The sequence below is a fragment of the Lissotriton vulgaris genome, chromosome 8, assembly GCF_964263255.1.
Source record: "Lissotriton vulgaris chromosome 8, aLisVul1.2, whole genome shotgun sequence".
NCBI classification, from domain to species: Eukaryota; Metazoa; Chordata; class Amphibia; order Caudata; family Salamandridae; genus Lissotriton; species Lissotriton vulgaris.
In genome coordinates, this window is record NC_141696.1 from 1,105,420,555 (window position 1) to 1,105,442,486 (window position 21,932).

Below are 21,932 nucleotides of genomic sequence, written 5' to 3' on the forward strand. Positions count from 1 at the left end.
TATTTAGTTCTTCCTGTGTGAGGAAAGAACAAATCCAGTTGAAGGGGGGGCCCTTTTGTGCCTGTTTCAGGTCTGTCTTCTGAACAGGTTGGACGGAGGCAGGGCCGGACTGGCTACCGGGCAGTTGTGCGTGCTGCCGAGCTAGGGGCTAATTTCTCTGTGGTGGGGGCTTATTTCGTTGATGGGGACCTGCGTGTGATTTGAAATAAAAAAAGCAAAACGAATTTCGTTTTGCACATGCAGGTCCCCATCAACGAAATTAGCCCCCAGCAAGGCAGCACACACAACTGCCCGGTAGCCAGTCCGGCCCTGGACGGAGGCCATGTTGAGAGTTGCAGGACGGGCATGTAGTATGGGGGCCTCTGTGTCTCCACAGTTGAGGATCACTTGATGTCATCGGTTTCTGCGATGAGGGCAATCTCAATGCTCTGGTTGGGCTGGAAATCTGATTGCTTGGTGTCTAGGAGCGGGTGTGCGTTGAGGTACTGAGACCTTAACTGGGTAGGATAGAAGAGAGATCTTGCAGTAGTTTCCTAGTTGTGTGGGGTCTGTTGAGGGTTTCTTTAGCAGTGGGTTGACCATTGCATGTTTCCAGCCATCTGAGAATATGTTAGATGTGATGTAGCTGTTCATGATGCGTGTGAGGGCCTCGCTGATAGGGGCGGCTCCCATGTTGTAGATGAGGCGGGGGCAGGGGTTTGCAGGTGCCCCAGAGTGGGTTGTTTTCATGATGCTGGCAGTTTCTTCCACGGTTAGTGCTTCCCAGGCAGTGAGGGGTTTTCCATGGGTGTTTGAAGGTAGGTGGTGATTGGTGAAGTGAAGACTTTGATGATAGAAAATATTTATTTTCCGCTGTTGGAGCTGTTGTCTATGTGCACTCACAGAGCTTTCTTCTTTGTTTCTTTGATTTGTTGGTGGTAGCGTCCCAAGGCCATCTTCAAAGTTGTTGACAGTGGTGAATACAGGGTTGAAGTTGTGACCGGTACAATGTGTGGGTCCAAGTGATGTGTTTAGTCAATCCCGGAATCCAGTAGTGTTGGGATCACTCTTGTCTTCAAGGTGAAAGTTGAAGTCTTCTAGTAGGATGCAATTGCTGGAGTTGATGGTGAAAGGGGTAATTAAGTCAGCAATGTTGTTGGTAAAGGTGTTTCTGGGTCCAGGTGGCTGATATACAAGGTTTCTGCTCCAAGTTTATGTTGGTAGTGTCTTTAGCTTAAATTGTAGGTGCTACATGTAGGTGGTTGCTGCTTCTGTGGTTGTAGTGCATTTGAAGGAGTCATTGAATATTACTGCAATTCCTCCTCCTGATATGTGATGGCAGTCTTGGCTTGTGATTTTGTATATTCCTGGGATAGCCATAGCGATGTCAGGTGCTGACTAGGAGGTTAGCCATATTTCTATAAGGAGGAGGAGATCCAGGGTGTCGTCGTGCAGAATGGCCCAGATTTTCATGACATGTGTGCTGAGAGGGCAGGTGTTGTATATATGAAATGGAAAGACAGAAAATTAAGCCTCCGTAGGAATTCAAACAAGGTTTTTTAACCAGTCAGTCAGTCAGAAATACTTTTATTTGATCTCGTTAAAAATCATAAAAGAGTGGAAGAAGTTCAATGATACAAACATGTTAAAAAAAATGCATAATTAGATAAATTGTTGAGGGTTAAAAAGGAGCTACAAGAAAAAAAATAAAAACACAATGCTGTCATGACCTGGATAATCATCCATAGATAATACATTAGATAAAACTTTCATGTTAAAAGGAAATTTTGAACAGAGAGAGGCGGTACTGTACACCGGGGGAATGACCCCAACCGTAACATGGTCAGATAATGCTTTTTATGTTGTGAGAAGTGATCTAACAAGTATGGTTGTGGTTTGAGCGACTGATAAGAACTAATCACTGCCCAAGCGTGTTTTTTCTTTGAGAATGCAGTTTTGTCCATTAGCTGTGAAATTTGTTTGGTTGCGCTGTTTACTGCCTTTTTGAACCCAGCGAAAGAGGTGTTTATGTGCCATGCCCCTTCGAGGTGTAAGTCCTTGAGTGAACCTTTTAGGACCGTGGCGATGGAATTATTTAGCCTCGCTTGCTTTTCGATTTCTTCCCAGCATGAGTGGGCTAATGTGTTATCTTCTGCTTGCCTCATCCGCCAATAGTATTTGATGACCGTCCCTTGTCTGGCTGGTTTCTGGTTTTTTAGCCCGTATTCCAGTCGAATCTGGGCTTGAGAATTGTGCTGGGGAATTGAGAACAACCTCTTGAAAAAGCTTGATTGGGCTTGGTTAAGGGCGGCTGCATCTATTGTATGCATTATTTCTGACCCGTATGATATGGTTGGTATGAATTTGGCTGCGATTACCTTCAACACATGCCCTGTTGAGCTGCCTTTTAATTTCCTGTGTAAAATTTTGAAGGCGTAGAGAAGTTGTTTTGCTTTTGTTCTCACTTGATTCAGCTGATGTTTGAAGTTAAGGTTTTATCATGTTGAAACCCAAGATATTTGTAAGATTCCACCTGGGTTATTGGTTTGTCACCCAGGTTCCAGATGAATTTGCCTTTTGACCCTTTTTTATGATGTTTTGAGAAGCACAGCACCTTAGTTTTCTTGAGATTAATTGTTAATTGGGATGCAATGGTGTAGGCTCCGAGTTGGGTCATTGATCGTTGAAGGCCTATCGGTCTTTGTGATAGAAGGACGATATCATCTGCGTATTGAAGGCTGGTGATTGGTGTTTTGCCCAGTTTTGGGGGGTCAGTTTGGACTTGTTGAAGGTGTTTCTCGAGGTCGGCGGTGTAGATGTTAAAGAGGCAAAGGGCCAGCACGCACCCCTGTTTCAGCCCGTTTTTAGTTTGGATCTTACTTGTTATGCTGCACCCAACTCCTTTTTTTATTTGGACCCATGTATCCGAGTAAAGGTTGATAATTGCCTCCAAAAGTTTTGTTGGTGCCCCCAAGCTTTGCAATTTGGCCCATAGCTTTGCCCTCTGTACTTTATCGAATGCTGCTTTGAGGTCAATAAAGCAGGCATAGAGGGAGCGGGATTTGGCCATGGCTTGATTGGCTAGGAGTGTGACCGCAGAGATGTTGGTGAGGGTGCCCATTCCAGGCCGGAATCCTGTTTGTGTGTTTGGCATCAAGTTTGTGTGGCTCACCCAGTCTTCTAAATCTGTCAGCAGGTTTGAGGCGTAAATCTTGGCTTCAACATCGATGAGTGCGATCAATCTGTAGTTGGCAGGATCTGAACGTGGACCAGATTTATATATAGGATTAAGGATGCTTCCTCTCCAGGAGTCTGGAATCGTACCTGACGATAGTGCATGTGTGAATAATGGAGTGAGGATGTCGGACCAGAATAAGGGATCGTGCCGGAATAATGCGTTAGGCAATCCGTCAGGTCCTGGAGCTCCTTCAGGCCTTAGATTTTTTATGGTTTTAAGGACCCGATCTTGGGAAATCTGCAAAAGTGGTTCTGGCAGTTCAATCGTAAGTGTATCATAAGCTATTACTGCAATGGGGATTTCCTGATTTGTGGCTCCTGAAGGTAAGATGTCATTATATGTTTGCTCGATGTGTGCTTTCCAAGTGTCCTCCATTACGTCAGAGTAGAAGTGCCTGTTCTTGCCGTTCGATAGCTGGTTGATTATATCCCAGAAGAGCTTAGAGTCTTTTTGGTTGCTGGCATGGAGGAGTTTTGCCCCAGTTCTTCTCTGTAGGCTTTCTTGGCTACCTTGGAGTCTCTTTTGAGGTCTTTTCTTGATTTTGATATTAGTGAGAGAATGTCCTGAGTGGATTCTGGGCCTCGAGTTCGCAAAAGCCTTAGATGTTTATTCAATTGTTTTTTTTTTGTTTCCTTAAACTAGTGGTGAACCACCCTACCCCTTCTGGTCTGCCTGGTTTGCGGCCATTTTTTGAGAAATCTTTGTTTAGGTCTTAAACAAAGATTTCCCAAGCCTTTATGCATGATGGATTGACTTTAAAACTCTCCGAAAGGGTTATGCATGTGGCCATGATGTCACCGATATTTTCCTTTTTCCAAATTAAATGTTTCAGATTGTGACATTTTGTGAGTTGGGACATCACTTTGTCTTTTGCTGGGTCGGCCGTATTTACGAGTAAAGTGAAGGTTTGTGGGTGGTGGTCGCTTTCTGACCTATCTTTTCTTTCACAGTTTGTGATGTGTGGGAGAAGGTCTAGGTTTGTTAATGAATAATCAATGATGGAGCATGTTCTCTGCGTTACCCGGGTATATGCCTGGTGGCTCTCTGATGTCACTTGTCCGTTTAACACGCCCAATGATCGTTCTGCCAACAGGGAAGCACATCTATTACCATGTGTATCACGTTGTTTGCTAGATGGAACATGGACTGTTGGACTATCTTTCCTAAGATTTAGTAATTTCATGTTAAAATCTCCTGATAAAATTATGTTGGAGTGTGGGTGAGCCAGTTTTAATGTATCCAGTGTTGCTACTAGGGTATCAATATTCAATCTCTTTTGTTTGGATGATGGGTGGATGTATATATTCAATATTAGTAGACTGAAGAAGGTCGAGGCTGTTAGTTTGATACATAGCATCCATGTTGTATCTAAATCTACTTCCGTGGCCTGCCAGGAGATGTGGGTCGAGACATAGATTGAAAGCCCTCCTTTAGCTCTTCCATATTTCGAGTCCTTCTGGGCCGGGTTAAGATATTCTTTGTAACCTACTATTGGTGAAGGATTTGTTTGCCATGTCTCTTGAAAGAGGATTAAATCGTGTTTTTTGAGAAATTCCATGAAGTCTGGATCTTCTAGTTTTGAGCTCAGGCCATCTATGTTCCAAGAGCAAATATTACACCCGTGGTCTGTTATTTTAGCTTTGGATGGGTTTGTTCATGCCACACATTGGCGGGTTCCGGCTGGGTTCTGTTTCCTTTGCCCTGTGTGTTTTCCTGCTTCCGGATGAATGAAGGTTATGGTTATTTTTCTCCCCTCTTGATCTTTGCCAATTCTTGGGCTTTGGTGTTCTGGGCCTTTCGCGCCTCTCAACAAGCTCTCTGGTGACTTTAGTTGTTGAAGTGGGGTTGGATAGCGGATGGGCGTTGGTTTTTTTAATTCTATACCCCATTTGGCAAATAAAACCTGCTGTTGCCAGATTTGCTGTGTGATGGAGTTATCTGTAAAGCTTACTATAGTGATTTCTCGACCAGATGGTTCGGGATTAGGGCTAAATTCAACGCTTTCAAGATTCCCAGTCTCGATGTGACGCAGGGACGGGAGTGCTTTGAGCAGTTTTAATATTACGCTTCTATTAAGGATATCAAGGGGTCCCCTCAATTCGAAATGAGGGATGAAATGCAGCTTTTTGTAGTAGTAGTTATTGCTGTCGGAGAGGACCAGCTCTGTGTGATGGCTTTTTTAAAGTTATTTTCCCTCTGAGGGTTGTCCCGCGGTGGTCGGGCGAAGATTCTGAGTGTTGCATGCGGTATTTAGAGGAGGTGTATCATTGTTCTTTGCAGTGGTTGGAACACTGCTTTCCCTGTGAATCCTGTATGTTTTGTCGGCGGTGCACCCATCCTTGCTATCTCCCGTATTGGACCAAATTGCGTCATTTGAGATGGTTTTAACGGATTCTATTGTGTTGAGTCTGGTAGTTTTTGTTGGGGTTTGAGTGGGCTGAGATGTTACATGCCGATTCTCTTCCTTTTCTGCGGGTTTGAATATGCTATATACGCTTGCTGGCTGCGAATGTTCCATTTTTGGTTGCTTTTGAATTGTTGTGTTGGTAGGCTTATTGGTAGATGGGGTTGTGTTGACCACAAGGCTTGCTTTCTCTGTGTTTGTTGTTGATGTGTCGTCTTCACTTTGGGTAACATTTAGCCCCGATGTGGTACTGATTACGCTTGGTGCGTGTCTTGTTTGTTTTCCCTTTCTTGACTTTCTTAGTCGTTTCCTCTCCCGCTTTGATAGTGAAGCTTTAGTAATTGCTTCTTTTGCAGGTGGCTCGTTGCAGTGATCAACTGATGGGCTGATCGAGATGACTACATTGTCCGAAACGGTTTTCAACTGTAATGTTTTTGTGCTTTCGGGTGTTAGAGCACTTTTAAGCCCCCCTGCTTTTACATTGTGCTCTTTTGGGGGACTTGGGTAAACCTGATCCATTTCCTGCTGGGTTTCTTTGAATTTCTTAGTTGGTGGATTAGTCTGTGCTGAGGTGTCCCTGGCGACCCCCAGTAGTTCGGACATTAAGTTTGGAACTACGGCTAGCTGGTCTATTATTTGCGTGCGATGGCAGTGGTTTGTTAGGAGCTTGTTTCTCGGTCTTGCTGCACCTGCTCTATCATTTCATTAAGGTTTTGCAGCTTTTGTTCCACCCCCTGAACATAGATAGCTGGGATGTTTAACAGGCCAACTTGGGTATCTAATTTGTCCGCGTGATATGTCATGGCTTTACCGATGGTGTCCAAAGTGTTTAACAAATGGGGCCAGACTGCAGAGGGTGGTGAGCTGGCTGCCTGTACCGGTGAAGGTGTATGCTCTAGAGGCAAGGAATCCAGAGAGGCTGGAATTTCATATACTTTCTACCTATTTTGCGACTGCGGCACCATGGGAAAATTTTCGAGATTTTTTGGACTAAGAAATGTCATCTTGTTGCCTTGAGGGCGGTGATTTTATACTACTTTGATGGACAGATTCCGGTGAATAATGCTTGTTGGTTATTGCTTTGACCGGGCCGTCTGTGAGTAGGGCCGGCGACAGCATGTGTATGGTACCAAAAGGGCTTAGTGGGCCCGTGCTTATCTGATGTATTGAGATAGCTTCTTTGTTACCGTTAAGACCATTGTGGCTCGGTAACAGTTGTTGTTGCCCCTTCGGCTGTGGTTCTAGGATAAGCGGCTGATGGTGTATTTCTGCTTCTATGGCGTTGACTTTTTGGGTGTGACCGCCTTCTGATAGCGGTGTGATTTTTAGAATTTGGGGGCCATGGGCTTCGCCTTTTAATGCGTGATCCAGGTCTGGACCTGTTACCCAAAGTTCTGCTTTTTCATTAATGCGACTCTTGATGCACTTATCGAGGGGGATATTTGTATCAGATTCACTTAGGCCGTCAAAGGTGTCAATGCTAAGACTGGTATCTTGTAAATGTTTGAATTGTTTAGGGTCATCGCATTCCTGGTTGTTTTTAGCTGTTTTTGTGGCCACTCTTAGGAAGTCGGTGATCAATGCCCGTTTACTGCTGTTTGGGCATGAATAATGCCTTTTTGGTGCCGGTGGTATGCCCTTCTTGCCGCCTTCGTTAGTGACAGGCGGGGCAGTCTCAGCCACTTTTTTGCTGACAGTTGACTTTGCGCTTGCGAATCCGGAGATAACTGCGATGCCCTGTGTTACGCCTTCCGTCGCGTACTGCTTGTCGCTAATTGTTTGCCTCGGCTCCGTAGGTGACATTCCTTCCTGTGTGGTACCTGATGCTATGCTGTTGTCCTCCATGACCATCGCCTTGATGACCTCCGTTTCTATTTCTGGTTCCATCTCCCTTTCTTTTTTGGGTTTTTTGGGGTTAGATGGTGATTTTTTCTCTTTAAACTCATCCCCCCTTGTTGTTCCGGACCTCATAATTGGGTTGTTGCCCACCCACCTTGCGGCTTGGTGCTGTGGCGAAGGTTTTTTTTTTATTGCTTAAGGCAGAGCTGTGAATTTTTTTGGAGAGGGTCGTTATTATTATTAGTCTTTTTGCTGATTGTAAAAAAAAATTATTTTCTGTTTTGTTTGATTTCTGTTTATTTGTTGGTTTTGTCTTTGTTTGTTTGTTTGTTTTTATACTCCTTTCAATTCGCCCTCCTTTTCTAACAGAACCGCTTTCACCAACCTGGAATGTTAGGCTCCTGTTCCAGCCTGTGCTTAGCCTTAGCCTGTGGGTAGGGAGGGAGGACGTCCACCGAGGAAACAGTTAGAGAGCAGGGGGGGCCGGAGCCGTCAGCTATTCGGCGTTCTCCCACACGCGTCCTCCTGCTTCTGTTCTCCCCCGACTCCCCCGACACCAGCAACTCTCTCCCAACTCTGCGCTGCTGCCGGACAGTTACAGGCAGTTGCAGAGGCTATGGAAACATGGCGTACCTTCCTTCCTTCCTGTGGTCCTCTCACACTCCGCCGTCGATGCCGGAACTACTGGAGCCGCCGGAGTCCACCGAGGTCCCAGGAGCGGAGGTGACTAGGTGGTGCAGCGGTGAGTCGGAACCTGGTGGGGGGTCGGGCTGACCCGTGATTTGGATGGAGGGTAGGGCAGACTCGTGAATCACTGCTGCTGCCTCCGCCAGACCAAGCCGAGCCGGAGCACGCCCCTGCTGTCGGCGGACGTTCGTTCGGGCTCAGCTAACCCCGCTTCACCTCACCTCGGCCTCCGACCGGAGTTACTCTACTTCACCGGTGTCTCCCACAGCCTGCAGATTGCTGCCTGGCTCAAGCTCCGAGCTCCGCAACACATCCGTCAGGAAAAATTCAAAGCAGAATCTCAGGGTTGGGTTTGCAGAAGGTTCAGACTACAACTAACCACGCGTGCAACCATGAAGATACCTAGGGATCTTCCTAATTGGGTTCTCCTTTTAGATGAATGATTAGGCATTTGACTTGGAAAAGCTGAAAGTTGATCCCAGATATGCCATCAAGGTTGATCAGGAGATGGTCTTGATCCTTCCTGCTGAACTCATTTGGAGGTGGTTAAAATTATTTATCTGTTCAAGAAAGTGTTATTTCACTACTGAGAAATCAAAGAATTCTCTGGGACCTCTGAACCTTTCTGTGTCACTGTAGCTCACACAGGAGGTCAATCATCTGACAGCTGGGGTCACTCTGGGCTAGCCTGGTATGAAGGTGCGAAAGGCCATTCTTTCTTCTCAGGCACTCTGGCAATAAAGGAGGCTCTATGGCTCAGAAAAGAGGCATTTTGAAGGAGTTGACTTGGGACAGCCAATTTGAAAGGGTCAGTGCGGAACACCACTGGCACAAAATAGATTGGAGGTAATCAATTTCTTCAGGGTATTGGGCCATAGTGAAGAGCAGTGGGGCTCTGGACATGAGTGGACATTTTGGTAAGGTTAAGGACCCCTGCAAAGTCGTTCTGGGTGTAATATTTGTCACCCTGAAGCACTCTGGGGGACACTGTGGTAAAGTGAATAGGCACTGAGTGCTCCATGCAAATGCTCCAGTAAATCGCTGTGGTAGATTGGGTGGCAGAGCAAGAGAGGTCCCGGGAAGAACCGAGGCTGAGTCCGGGTACTCTGTGGCAGTGAGGAGGGCACCGGAGCAGAGTGAAGGCAACACAGGAGCACCATGAGGCACAAGTGCAGAATGACATAGGACCCGGATCCCCCAGCATGCTCCCCGCTCCCTCCTTATAACCTGACAACCCACATGAGAATCAACAACAGAGATTTGTGTGGGTGTAAAATGGCCATGTTTAATATTTTGACATTTCATAAACATGACAAGGCATTTCAAAATTCATTACATACAGTTATCAACACAATTTTATTCTTGACTTCTTGATTTTCTTCCGCCAGATTAAGATTCTAATCCTCCAGCACTAAGGGGGCTTCCGGCTCTCCTCTTCCATGCCGTGCATCCACGCGAGGTGGGACCCACCTGCGCCCCATGAGGAGTGGGCCCCCAACCTCTGATCCTTGTCCGCCTTCTCCAGGGGCCCACCCTCCGACCACCAGGCTGACCAGGAACCCAGGAGGCTCGTAACCTGTCGCCCTAGCCTCCCCAGCCGGGCCCTATTTCACAGCAGAGAGCTTACCGTCTCCCCCCTCAGTGCTGGCCTAGGGAGTACGCAAATCGGACTCCCGTCCATTCCGTCGGTCAATTGTACTGTTCCAAGGTCTTTCTACCGCGACATGCCCCTCTAATCCACTGAGCTACAGGGACGGGTGGGTGGGAGTTTAAAACTATACTAGGGGCTGTAGGAGGGGGGACGCTTCTGGGAAGCCGCCACCGATCCGGTGTGACAGAGGAAGGAGAGTCCGGGGTCCCTGCCCCTAGAACCTAAATAGGTCACCAGGCTCCGCCCTCTGTCGCACCGGAAGTGCGTCCTCCTGCCCCAGAAGTGTTAAGCGGCCGGTCGCCCATTGGGGCAGACCGGCCGTCCCTATCTAGATAAGGTACGGGGCGGGGGCCGGGAGGCCGGGTCCTAAGTGCGCGCTTGACGATGCTCTGCTCGCGCTTGGCATAGAACCCGGATCCCCCAGCATGCTCCCCGCTCCCTCCTTATAACCTGACATCCCATATGAGAATCAACAACAGAGATTTGTGTGGGTGTAAAACGGCCATGTTTAATATTTTGACATTTCATAAACATGACAAGGCATTTCAAAATTCATTACATACAGTTATCAACACAATTTTATTCTTGACTTCTTGATCTTCTTCCGCCAGATTAAGATTCTAATCCTCCAGCACTAAGGAGGCTTCCGGCTCCCCTCTTCCATGCCGTGCATCCACGCGAGGTGGGACCCACCTGCGCCCCATGAGGAGTGGGCCCCAAACCTCTGATCCTTGTCCGCCTTCTCCAGGGGCCCACCCTCCGACCACCAGGCTGACCAGGAACCCAGGAGGCTCGTAACCTGTCGCCCTAGCCTCCCCAGCCGGGGCCCTATTTCACAGCGGAGAGCTTACCGTCTCCCCCCTCAGTGCTGGCCTAGGGAGTACGCAAGGCGGACTCCCGTCCATTCCGTCGGTCAATTGTACTGTTCCAAGATCTTTCTACCGCCACAAAGGTGATCTGGGCCCACACGTCCGTCACCTTCCCCACTTGCGCCCTGCATGAAAGACCCTAATCCTCTAACCCAGCTCTATGTACCGATGCCCGATAACTGCACTCCCTCATTGCGATACATCACCTCACCGGAAAATCCATTCGGTGCAGAATGTGACACCAGCGGCCCTTCACTGAGCCCAACCTGGTCACCTCCAACCTTGTGATACCTCACCTCACTGGAGACCATTTGGATGGAATGTTACACAAGCGGCCCTACACTGAGCACGACTTGGGCAATTCCTTCTTGAGCCACCTCACCGAGACATTCCAGGCTCTCGACTTCTTCCCGGGGCCGCCTGCCCCGACACAGGAACCCTGTTCCCTTCAGGCCTACTGGCCATACCACTCGCCACTGCCACAGTCGCCTCGCAGCTTGTCGCATGAATGAGTGCCCCGTGCCCACACTACCTTCGCGGGCACACCACTGAACAGGAAAGAAATAGAAAAGTCAAGTATGGTCATTGGCAAATCATTAGCATTTCTGACACAACCATTCTGGCCAAATGGGTCTCATGCAACCGATGGACGACCAGCGCCCGACCTATTCCATTGTGCTGTCTGGTAAGCCTGCCTCTGCAGTTAGCGTTGCCCTACCTATCCTGCCCGAGAGGGCTGGGTATCCCAACACGCCCAGTCCCAGTCCCGCTAACGCTACTCCAAACGGCTTGCTTTGGTACTGCTACAGACAGTCAACATACTACAAGTACGACCCCAGGCCTGTCCCACTCCTGCTGCGCGCCAGGGAAACTGTTCTAATACATTTCTATGGAATCGGACAGCCCGTTTTATCCTGTGTATTCCTAAGACAAACTAAGTGAGCACGAGTGACTGAGAGAAAGGTTGTGTATAGTTTCCATGCTCTTGGGGGTCAGGGCTGTCCTGTTCCGGGGATGCTAGGAACTAGGCGGAGATTCAAGTGACTCTGTGCGCTCGCTGATCCAGATAGCCTAATGTATACGCAGGGGGAGCATGGAGGCTGTCTGCCTACAAAACCTAGTCTATGATATCCCAACCTGACGGACCAGTATAGGGTATATGGGAACTACACGCCAATTGAAGGCGGGGTCCTATGTTATCAGACAAGGCAACCAGACCAGTGAAATCTAGCTACTTCTTATTTACCCGAATCTGGCCTACTTCCCAGGAGGATAATTGACATGGGGGGGTCTTGGAGTGAATTAATCATGCAGTTTATCATATGGTTTCCACTCCTGAACTAGCGGTACCGTGAACCGTATGTATACAATAAGCAAACTATAAGCCACTGAGACTACTATGCAAGGTACACACATGGCGCTATCCTCATTTGTCTCAAGTACTAGCAATAAACCTCTTTACTCGATGGTAAGGGAGCACTCCTGCCCTATTTAGATCACACAGAGCTTCAACTTCAACTCTTGCACGTTCTGCCCCTACTGATCCCTTTGTTCACTAATAAATACCCTCTGACAACCAGTAACGACTTGCCCCCTCACGACAGTCTGTTCCCCTTAAGTTCCTCTCTGGTCTTATTGTGGATCTGCAAACCAAATGCACTTACCAACCAAACCCAGCCATCGGGAGCAAGATGTGAACAAACAATGGCCCTTAATTACATCCAGGTTTGATTACCGAAATTCTCATAAATGCAGACACAAAGGTCACAGTAATTCAGCCTGGGTCCATTAAAAATTGCTAAAAGCACAATTTCGAAGAGACCAAACTCGTCACTCTTTGCCTTGTAACACCTACGCCTCCAAGAGCCACTCCTCCGAGGAAATCGTTCACGAAGCATAGTTTAGAATGATTGTCAATAATGGACATTTTAGCATTCACCCCTGGATGAAAACATTTCGGTTGCCCAACTAAAGAAAAGTAACGCAATAAATGATGACGCCATACAATCATGTCTTTTTCTCCTGTTACTGTCAGAGGCGTGTTTAAATGTCCAACTATGCACCAGGTGAACAGGCACAAAGAATATCTACATGCCTACGACTGACATACTCCTGTTAGCAGGAGTGTCTTCAAAAGGTACAGATTGTTTGCAAAAAACTGTAGTAAATTCGTGAATTAAGAATGTGTAATGTTGGGCTTCCTGACATTTATGAAGCACGTTTCACACGTGGGCAACCCAGGGTCAGTGTCTGGGAAGTGACAATGAAATCCCAAACAAACGGGGTGTAAAACCATCCAGCTTTAACCTTTTTGGGATTTAAAAAAATAAATGAGGAGCAATGTTCACACTTATGCGCACTAAATTTGTGAGAAGGCGAACAAATCACCCCACTTAACACGGGGTGGGCGGATGAGAGGGACGTGAGCCCGGACATGTTAGGGAACATATTTTGAAATGAAACTAACCTCAAGTGGATTTGAAATTGTGCACGTTTCCTAACCGTAAATTGGAGTCTTTTATGAGCATTCTCTCGCAAGAACTCTGAAACCTGCGGGTCTACTTGGGTCATTCATGAGAGTTTTGTACGCAAGTACATACATTGCCTACATTTTTTATCGCAACTGACTGGGCCGTGGAGACTTTGAGAACTACGTGTAATTTCCCTAGATTGTTTTTGACAATTACGGATGCTGCACTAGCCAAAAACTACAAAGACTTGAAATATGTTCAACAGCAATGAACGTTTGTACTTGACGGCAGCTGCAACCACGCTGTTAGAGTAATGACTTTGTGCCCATTCAACCCTAGGCCTCTCGGCTGAAACTATCCCAGAACATAGGTGCAGAGCAGTGGAAAGTGTGATGGTGGTTTTCAGAGGACACAGGGTGTTTATTTTATACACTTAAACTTCTTCAGGATCATATTTCAGTTATTAGGTACCATTTGCAAAAACAAAGTTGGCATTTGAGAAGGAAATGTGCATTCCTTTCTATTTACTCGTAGAGAGGAGAGTGGTACAGCCTCACACTGCACAGGTGGACCCGCCTCCTGGGCACCAGCCAGGCACATCGCTTTAGTGGGCTGGGCCTAAAGACAGACATTACTATTTTAGAATTACCCGAAAGGTACCATGGAAGGAGCGTCCCTGCAGCCCCTGGTGTGTCACAACAGACTTGGGGTGCCACCCTGCGTCTGCGCGTGAGCACAGTAGCACGCGCACCTGATGCACCCTGGCTCAGCACTGAGCCCTTCGTGTGTCTTAGCCATAATTACAGGCCCTGCTGCTGCCGCCTTTGTCCTCCTAATGCATGAGGCAGTATTTTCAGGCCTGGAATGATGAGTTCCCTTTCCCCTCCCTGTGCAGCGGCGCCAAATATAACCTGTAAAAGGCTGAGGGCGGCACTGAAATTAAAATGCAGGTGAGCCTGAGGGTGAGCGGTGGAGATCCCACTGGTAAGCCAGTTATTTTATGGATAGGTTCACCCTGTGTGAAAGAGTGATGCATCTGTGAAAACTAAGGGGGCCACCCCTCAATGATAGCACATTCCTTTTCAGGTCTCCAAGTCAATTTCGGGTATTTGGCCTCTGCTCCCTGCTAAATCTCCACCATGTATGCAATTATTTTTCCTATAGTACTTTTATAAAGCGCTGTGCAGCTTAGCAGCTACTTCAAAGCGCTCTCACCAGACTGATAACTACTTGATTCCTGCAGTGTGATTGCTGGCAGAGACTCAAACGCACCCAAAGTCCGAGGAACCGCAAGATACGAACACAATCCCAAGGCTCGAACCCTGGGCTCCCCTCCTTGCACCAAGGCCCCCGGATGTCCGGACATCAACGAAGCGGCCTCGTTCAAGCCGGGAAACGCGGAACATACCATAGTTTGAGCCTGCCTGCCCTCGTTTGCCAGCATATTCTCCCTTTTTTATATCCCCTCTATTCATGTGAACGGCATTTAGACAATTTCGATTTACACCATTGTTGCACTTGCATGTCTCTTAATCACTCAAGAATTAGCATTATTTAAAATGAAGTGTGTGGCATAGACAAACTCAGACCCATTTTTTCACATGTGAAGCTTCTTTTGGTGACAAGATAATACTGAGCGAGTGAATGAATTACTCTTGCGGGGCCACAAGACCGTCCTGGGGATGCGATGGGGGACACTCCCCGCCCCCCTCAGCCCGGTCCCCGATCCACAGAATGGAGCTTGCTTAGAAAGAAAACAATCCTCCCTGTCCGCCTATCTGGCCAGGCGGGGCCACAAGACCGTCCTGGGGATGCGATGGGGGACACTCCCCACCCCCCTCAGCCAGCCCACGTCGACCAGGAAGGAGCCCGTAGGCCCAGGAGCCCTGCCGGCAGCCGCAGACCACAGGAGCAGACTCCATACCATCGCCCGCCCCGGATACCCCTCTCGCAATCCGCGGCTGCACACAGGCCCCCCGGCACCCGACTCCTTACCTGGCGAGATGGACGGCTGCAACCTGACGTGCCTCTCTTCCTCGTCGCCTCCCACGCGCCTCTCCTCCTCGTCGCCTCCCACCACGCGCTTGGCTGGGTTGAATCGTCAACCCGATGAAGCTCCGACCTCCAACTCCGGACGAGGGAATATGAAAATGTAAAACTAGTTTAAAACTATACTAGGGGCTGTAGGAGGGGGGACGCTTCTGGGAGGCTGCCACCGATCCGGTGCGACAGAGGAAGGAGAGGCCGGGGTCCCTGCCCCTAGAACAGAGTTCTTCAATCTGTGGGGCGCGCCCCCCTGGGGGGGCGCGACACCATCCAAGGGGGGGCGCGCACTCCACACCAATCTTATCTTTGATTCCTGCTTCCATCCGTCGCAAGCCTTCTTAGAGCCGTTATGGTTGGAGGGGGGAGGGAGGGGAAATCGACCTGTTCTTTTGTCTTGATAACTCTCCCAGGAGGGGGTTAATTCTTCGCTGACATGCTCGAGCTACAGTGTGAGGGAGGGGGGGGTCTCTACTGCTAAAACCGAAAGTAAAGAAACAGACACGCCGGTTTTGGCAGAGGAGACCCCTTGCCTCCCACTGCAGCTGGGGCATCTCAGCTGTATGAGTTGGCCCCCTCCTGGGAAAGTAAACTAAGTTTCCGTAGAAGTTTTGGGAGTGGACACGAGTGCTTATTGGTAACATCATCATATTGGCGAAGAGTGAAAACCTGGATAAACGAAAAACACTACAAAATGCCGAATGTGCAAAATGCTGCTGTAATTTGGTTCCGTGTAAAAAAAGAAATACTTAGAGCCGTCCACCGCCTCGCGTTTCTTCATACAGCATATTTGCATTACATTTTATTTCTTTTAACTAAACAGAATAGGAACGTGTGGAGCAGGAATTTAACATGTTTTTGCTACTTTCAATTCTGAGGATTACCTGGCAAGATGTGAGCATCTTTTATGTTTAATTTATTACAAAGAGCCTGTGAGCGCAAACAGTCAGCTTGTACATAATCCTCAGCAGCAGTGGTCACGAGGAGCATGACAGCCGCAAACAGTGCTTGCGCGAGTCTGTCTATTGCAGAGTCCATCTATTGAGCAATGCACGTGCCGCCTGCATTCCAAAGCACGCTCTGAAGGGCAAGATTTGATTTCATCTGCCTACTGCTGCAAACCCGGATTTAAAACAAGTTTTTTCAGTGGGGTAATCTGCAAAAGAAAATATTAATCACGGGCTTTAGAGAACCGGCAAGCCATCACAGTCTCCTTCCATTTTCATGTATTTGGACTTAAATGTTTGCAGCGCTCCAGAGTCTGTTTCCACAGCGTGATGACGAATAAACCTCTTGTGTCATTCCTATGATTCCAGTCATACCCAGGCAGGGCCGGCATTAGCGATGGGGGCGCCTGGTGCGACAATCTTTTTGTTGCCCCCAACTCCCATTACATATTCGTATTCCCTCACTTACACCATGTAAACGTGCCTCTCATCTCTCCAAACCCCTTCTCTCACATACATTTCTATTGCTTTAAAGAGGTTGCTTTCCTAATCCACTCAGCTATCCACATAAAATGCAGATCTGTTCCACAGCAGGCATATTAATCTTTTGCGCTACTTTATGGCGAATCAAAACCGCCATTAGGCAAACCTTCAATCTCTCTTTTAGCAAAAACATTCACGAAGAGTTATCTTCACATTTTATTGCTGCCTGAGAGTTGGACGCACAAGCAGCTCCCCAGCAGGTTTTTTACATCCTAAATTATTGCTAAACACAGCGCCGCCCCTCCAGGTCAGTGGCCAGTGCGCCCCCACCAGCCCCTCCACCCTAAAGCTGGCCCTGAACCAAAGGCACGCTGTTGTTCTGAAGACAGCTGATGGGTTTGGACATTTTGCGACCTCCCACTCCAGGCTGTCAAGCAGGCCCTGCTCAAACATAGAGGGCCGTAAAGAAGCATGGGTGGGCCATAAAGATGATTGGGTACAGGCCAAACAACAACCAAGTATTTAATCGCTCTGGTAATTTAGGTATTGGCACCTGTCCAAATTTAACATAAAACAAGCATGATGTGCTTCAGGCTTTGGGGAAGGGCAGAAACTCTGCTTGTCAAATCTTTAAGATGCAGAACTTTAAAACGGCGGTGAGTTACAACGGGGTGGACCCTGAGAACTCCTTGACCTAGGTCAATTAAAGTAGGTACATATATGAAGGGTCGGAGTCTGATATCAACAACATAGGAAAGAAATCCCAAAGTAGTACTTATTTTCTCAGTAAAAAAATACTTTCATGTTTTTCTTTTTTAACAAAGGCATCAATATAGCTCAACAGACCGAAAAGAGATTCAGTACATCCGGTGCATGTTTATTCAGCACATTTTGTATATATAAACTGCATGAATTTCAACCAAAAGGGTAGGTGATATTGCAATTAATGCATTGGCAATATAAATTTAGAATCAACACATTTCTAAGTTCTTAAATATACTCAAAAACATGTCAACGCGCTCAAGGTGCATAGAGGAAAAGGGTTAATTAGAAGGGATGGGTAAGTGGGGGTAAAGGTGGGGACCGGGTAAAGGTGGTGTGACTGAGTAAGAATCACAGTGAAGAATGAGAAGCCTTTACAGCCTAAATCGGTCAGAAGGTTCCAACAAACATTCTCAAACATAGGTTACGTAATCGTTCATTATTTTATCCTATGTTCGGAGACATGAGGAGTAATGCTAGTCGACGTTTCGACCCCTGAAAGGTGTGGGTGATTCAGAACCTCAGGGTGGGGTCTTCATCAGGACGTTGGGATAGAACAGGAGCGCCTATAAATAATGCAGAAGCCATGAATGTATATTGTACTCATATATATTAATTAGAGCACTCGAAAGTGGACAGAAGATTTACCTACTTCGCATGCGGCCCGTTTGGGCCTGCAGCCTGGGGACCTTCAAAGGTTTCTTAGTGATGCGTGAAATCTGAAATTAAGTGAAGGTGGTGTCAGTGAGAAAGTAGTTGATCCACCTAGGATGAAGCGGACTTGCGCTATATCCACACAGAGAAAGGATAGTAGGGGAAGAAACTTACTGGTAGCCTGTCTCAACGTTATTCATACTTGTGGGGTTCCGTCGTTCACTGGACCGGCCGGTCCGTGGTGGAACACCTTGTGTCTCTGGAAATAGAGTAACAAACTCAATTGTGGTGGTTAATCTGTAGTTGCGCGCCTAAAATGTCACAGGGTGCATCGAAAGTGCATTATATTAAAAACAGGGGCCACCTGTCTGCGTATAGGTCTGTGTTAACATGCCCAAGGTTGTAAGTGAAGGGTGTTCGAGTGGGCGGTAGCGCACTCGAAATGCTCAGGAGGAACATTGCATAATTTCGAGCGCAAAACGGGATTAGAGTCCGACTCAAAGGAAAAGGGAGAGAATCTCCATCACTTGGGCAGAGTATGTTTTACGCGCTACAATGAGGTAGAGGCCTGGGTAATGGCTCACCTGTCCGTAGCGCTAATCTGTCTCCTGGCTCTCCTCTGGCTGTCAGCAGTGAAATGAACCGCGAGGTGCCGGCGCTAGATGCTACCGGGAGGCTCGCCCCGCTCTGGCCAATCAGCTGCCGGGTGCCCAGGGAGTCTCAAGAAAGATCTGTTACTTTGTTCTTAAGGGATCGTGATTGCATTGTACGTCTGTGGCCCACGGGAGGCCCGAATAATACAGACTTAGCCCATTGTTTGTCCGAACAGTGTTAAAAGTTTGGTATAGAAACAAGCTATTCACGTGGGGCATTGAGAATTGCTCGATTTGATGTAAGAGTATTAAAAGTTTGGTATAGAAACTAGCTATTCACGTGGGGCATTGAGAATTGCTCGATTTGATGTAAGAGTAATATGAAGTCATGCACAGCGTTGTTTATACAATTGATTGATTAGTGTTTCAAAAACGTCAGAGGTAAATCATCAATTTATATAGTGTACATATCAAATTAAAATGGGTTTGTTCAGTTTGCACCTGAATGTTACACACATATGCCTTATTCCCATGTTAGTTGCCACAGCGTGATACAGTATACATTACAACAAGTATGATATGAGTATTCAGAGAATAGACCTCTATTGCTACATGTCATATGTATTCTGGTCAGTAGTTCAGTCTGGATCTAAAAGGGCCATCTGGGAGAAGGTGGTTTCCAGTTCATTCAGGCCCGTTTTCACAGAGTCAAAGAATTGCATCCATTTGCATTCGCGCACATTTAGAATGGAGTTGAGATTGCCACCCCGTGGTCCCAGTGTAATTTTCTCAATCACCACCCACTTGATTGATTCTGGTGTGTGTGAGTGCTCCTGGAAGTGTTCTACCAGGGGGGCTCCCCCCGTTTTGCACCTGATCCTGCTGCAATGTTGTAGCACACGGTTCTTGATCTTTTGTTTTGTCTGGCCTATATATATCATCCTGCAGGGGCAGAAGATGGCATAGATCACTCCCTCAGTGTTACAGTTCGTAAAAGTTTTCAAAGATACAGACAATCCATTGTGTGTGATAGTTCCAGTTTCCAGACATAAATGACAGGCCTTACAACTTCCGCACTTATGATTTCCCAAGATGGCAGGAAGGTTCCACATTGATTGTATTGTGGGAGTGGTGGGGTTGTCTAGCATCGAACGTACCACAGTGTCTCTGATGCTCTTTGCTTTTTTGAAAGCATGCATTGGTGGGTTGGGCATCTGGATGGTCTCTGATACAATGTTCCAATACTTGTTCACTGTTCTGCGTACCGCATTACTTTTGCAACAGTAGGTAGTCACGCAGATCATCCTGTCATCCAAAGGTTGGCGCGTCTTCGGTGTCAGCAATGATTCTCTGTCGCTGAACCATGCCCTCTTACGTGCCCTCTTCACCAACCTTTTCGGGTATCCTCTTTCAATAAGTCGAAGGATCAGTTCGTCAGATTCACGGAAGTAGTCGTCTTTCCTCGTGCAATTCCTCCTGATCCTGAGGAATTGTCCGAGCGGTAGATTATCCCGGAGAGCCCGGGTGTGGTGACTGGAGTATTGAAGTAAGGTGTTTCTTTCTGTCGGTTTTCTGTATAGAGTGGTAAAAAGGGTTCCCTCACTTTCCTTGATGGTTATATCTAGAAAGTCTATGGATTCATTATTACAGGTGCTTGTGAACTGGATGTCGCTTGATTGTCCATTAAGCCAGTGTGTAAAGGCCTCTAAATCCTCCTTATTGCCTTCCCATATTATCAGTATATCGTCTATGTACCGACGGTACTCCAAGATTTTTTCACGGTATGGGTTATTAGGACAAAGGATCTTGTGTTGTTCATACTCGTTCATGTAGAGTATTGCCAGATCTGGGGCGAAGGCCGCCCCCATAGCTACTCCTTTCATTTGCATGTAAAAGTCATCTTGAAATAGAAAGAAGTTTTTGGTCATAGCAATTTCCAGTAAGTCAGAGATGAATTCAGTTGGCACTTCCGCTGGTTGAGGACGGGATTCCAAAGCCCTTCGTATGGTTATCAAGGCTGGTTCTTGGGGGATGCTCGTGTATAAAGACACGATGTCCATGGTTACCAATAGATGTTTCTGTTTGTCAAAAGGCCGTTGGTCTATCAGGTTTATCACCTGCATTGTGTCTCTCAAATAGGTGTCGGTTGCTTCCGCCAGGGGTTTCAGGAACACATCTATATATTTACAGAGGGGTTCGAGGATGGACCCGCATCCCGATATAATCGGTCTTCCCGGTGGTTGAGTGGGGTTCTTGTGAACTTTAGGCAGAACATAGATTGTTGGTATGCGTGGTTGCTCCACATTGAGGTAGGCATGTTCTTTCTCAGACAAGAAACCGGCTTCTTTTGCTTTAGTTGTTAAAGCGACAATCTGTCGTCTGATCTCGTTGGTGGGGTTGGTTGTCAGGCGTCGATAGCTCACATTGTCTCTCAATTGTGAATATATCTCCTGCTTGTAGTCCTCTGTCCCCATGATGACAATTGCTCCGCCTTTGTCCGCCGGCTTGATGACCAGCGATTTGTTGTTTTTGAGGGTCTCCAGCGCCGCTCTTTCATCCTTGGATATATTGTGTCTTATATAAGGTCTTTCTTTCCACATCTTAAGTACGTCATTCATCACCAGACTTTCGTATGTCAAAATACGGTGGTTGGTCATGGTAGTATACGGTGTGAAGGTGGAAGGCGGCCTTAGTTTGGTGAATGCTCTAGATTGGGAGAATGGTTTATCCAAGAAATAGCCCCGGAGGCGGACCTTACGGAAGAACCTGGTCAGTTCCGTCTTGATGGTAAAAAGGTTTCCTTGGGAGGTTGGTACAAAAGAGAGACCCTTACTCAGGACTGCTGTTTCTGCTGGTGTTAGCGTCTGTTGGGATAGATTCATGATGGGGCTGGGTCTGGTTACCAGCGGTAAGTCTTCCTTCGTGTGTTGATTTCTCCGTGGTTGGCTTGTTGGAATCTCACCTGCTTGCCGGTGTTGTTGTAACCCTGCTGCCTCGAATCGTCCCAGTTCTGATGGCCTTGGCCTCTGTTCGGTCGTCTGTTCCATCCACGGCCTCTCCCTCGGGGAGGTCTCCACGAATCGTTCTCTAAAAAAGGTTGTTGTTGTCTGTTGGAAGGTTCTTGTGCCGGTTCGTACCATTCCTCCTGATTTTGGTAATTGCTTGGTCCAGCCGCCTCGCTGTCACTGCCTCCGCTATACGAGGAGTCTGAGAAATTGGTATATCTTCTTCCTCCTCTCTGTCCACCTCGATACGACCCTCTGCCTCTGTAGAAAAAGCGTCCCTGGGTGTCTTGTTTGAAATAATCCTCAG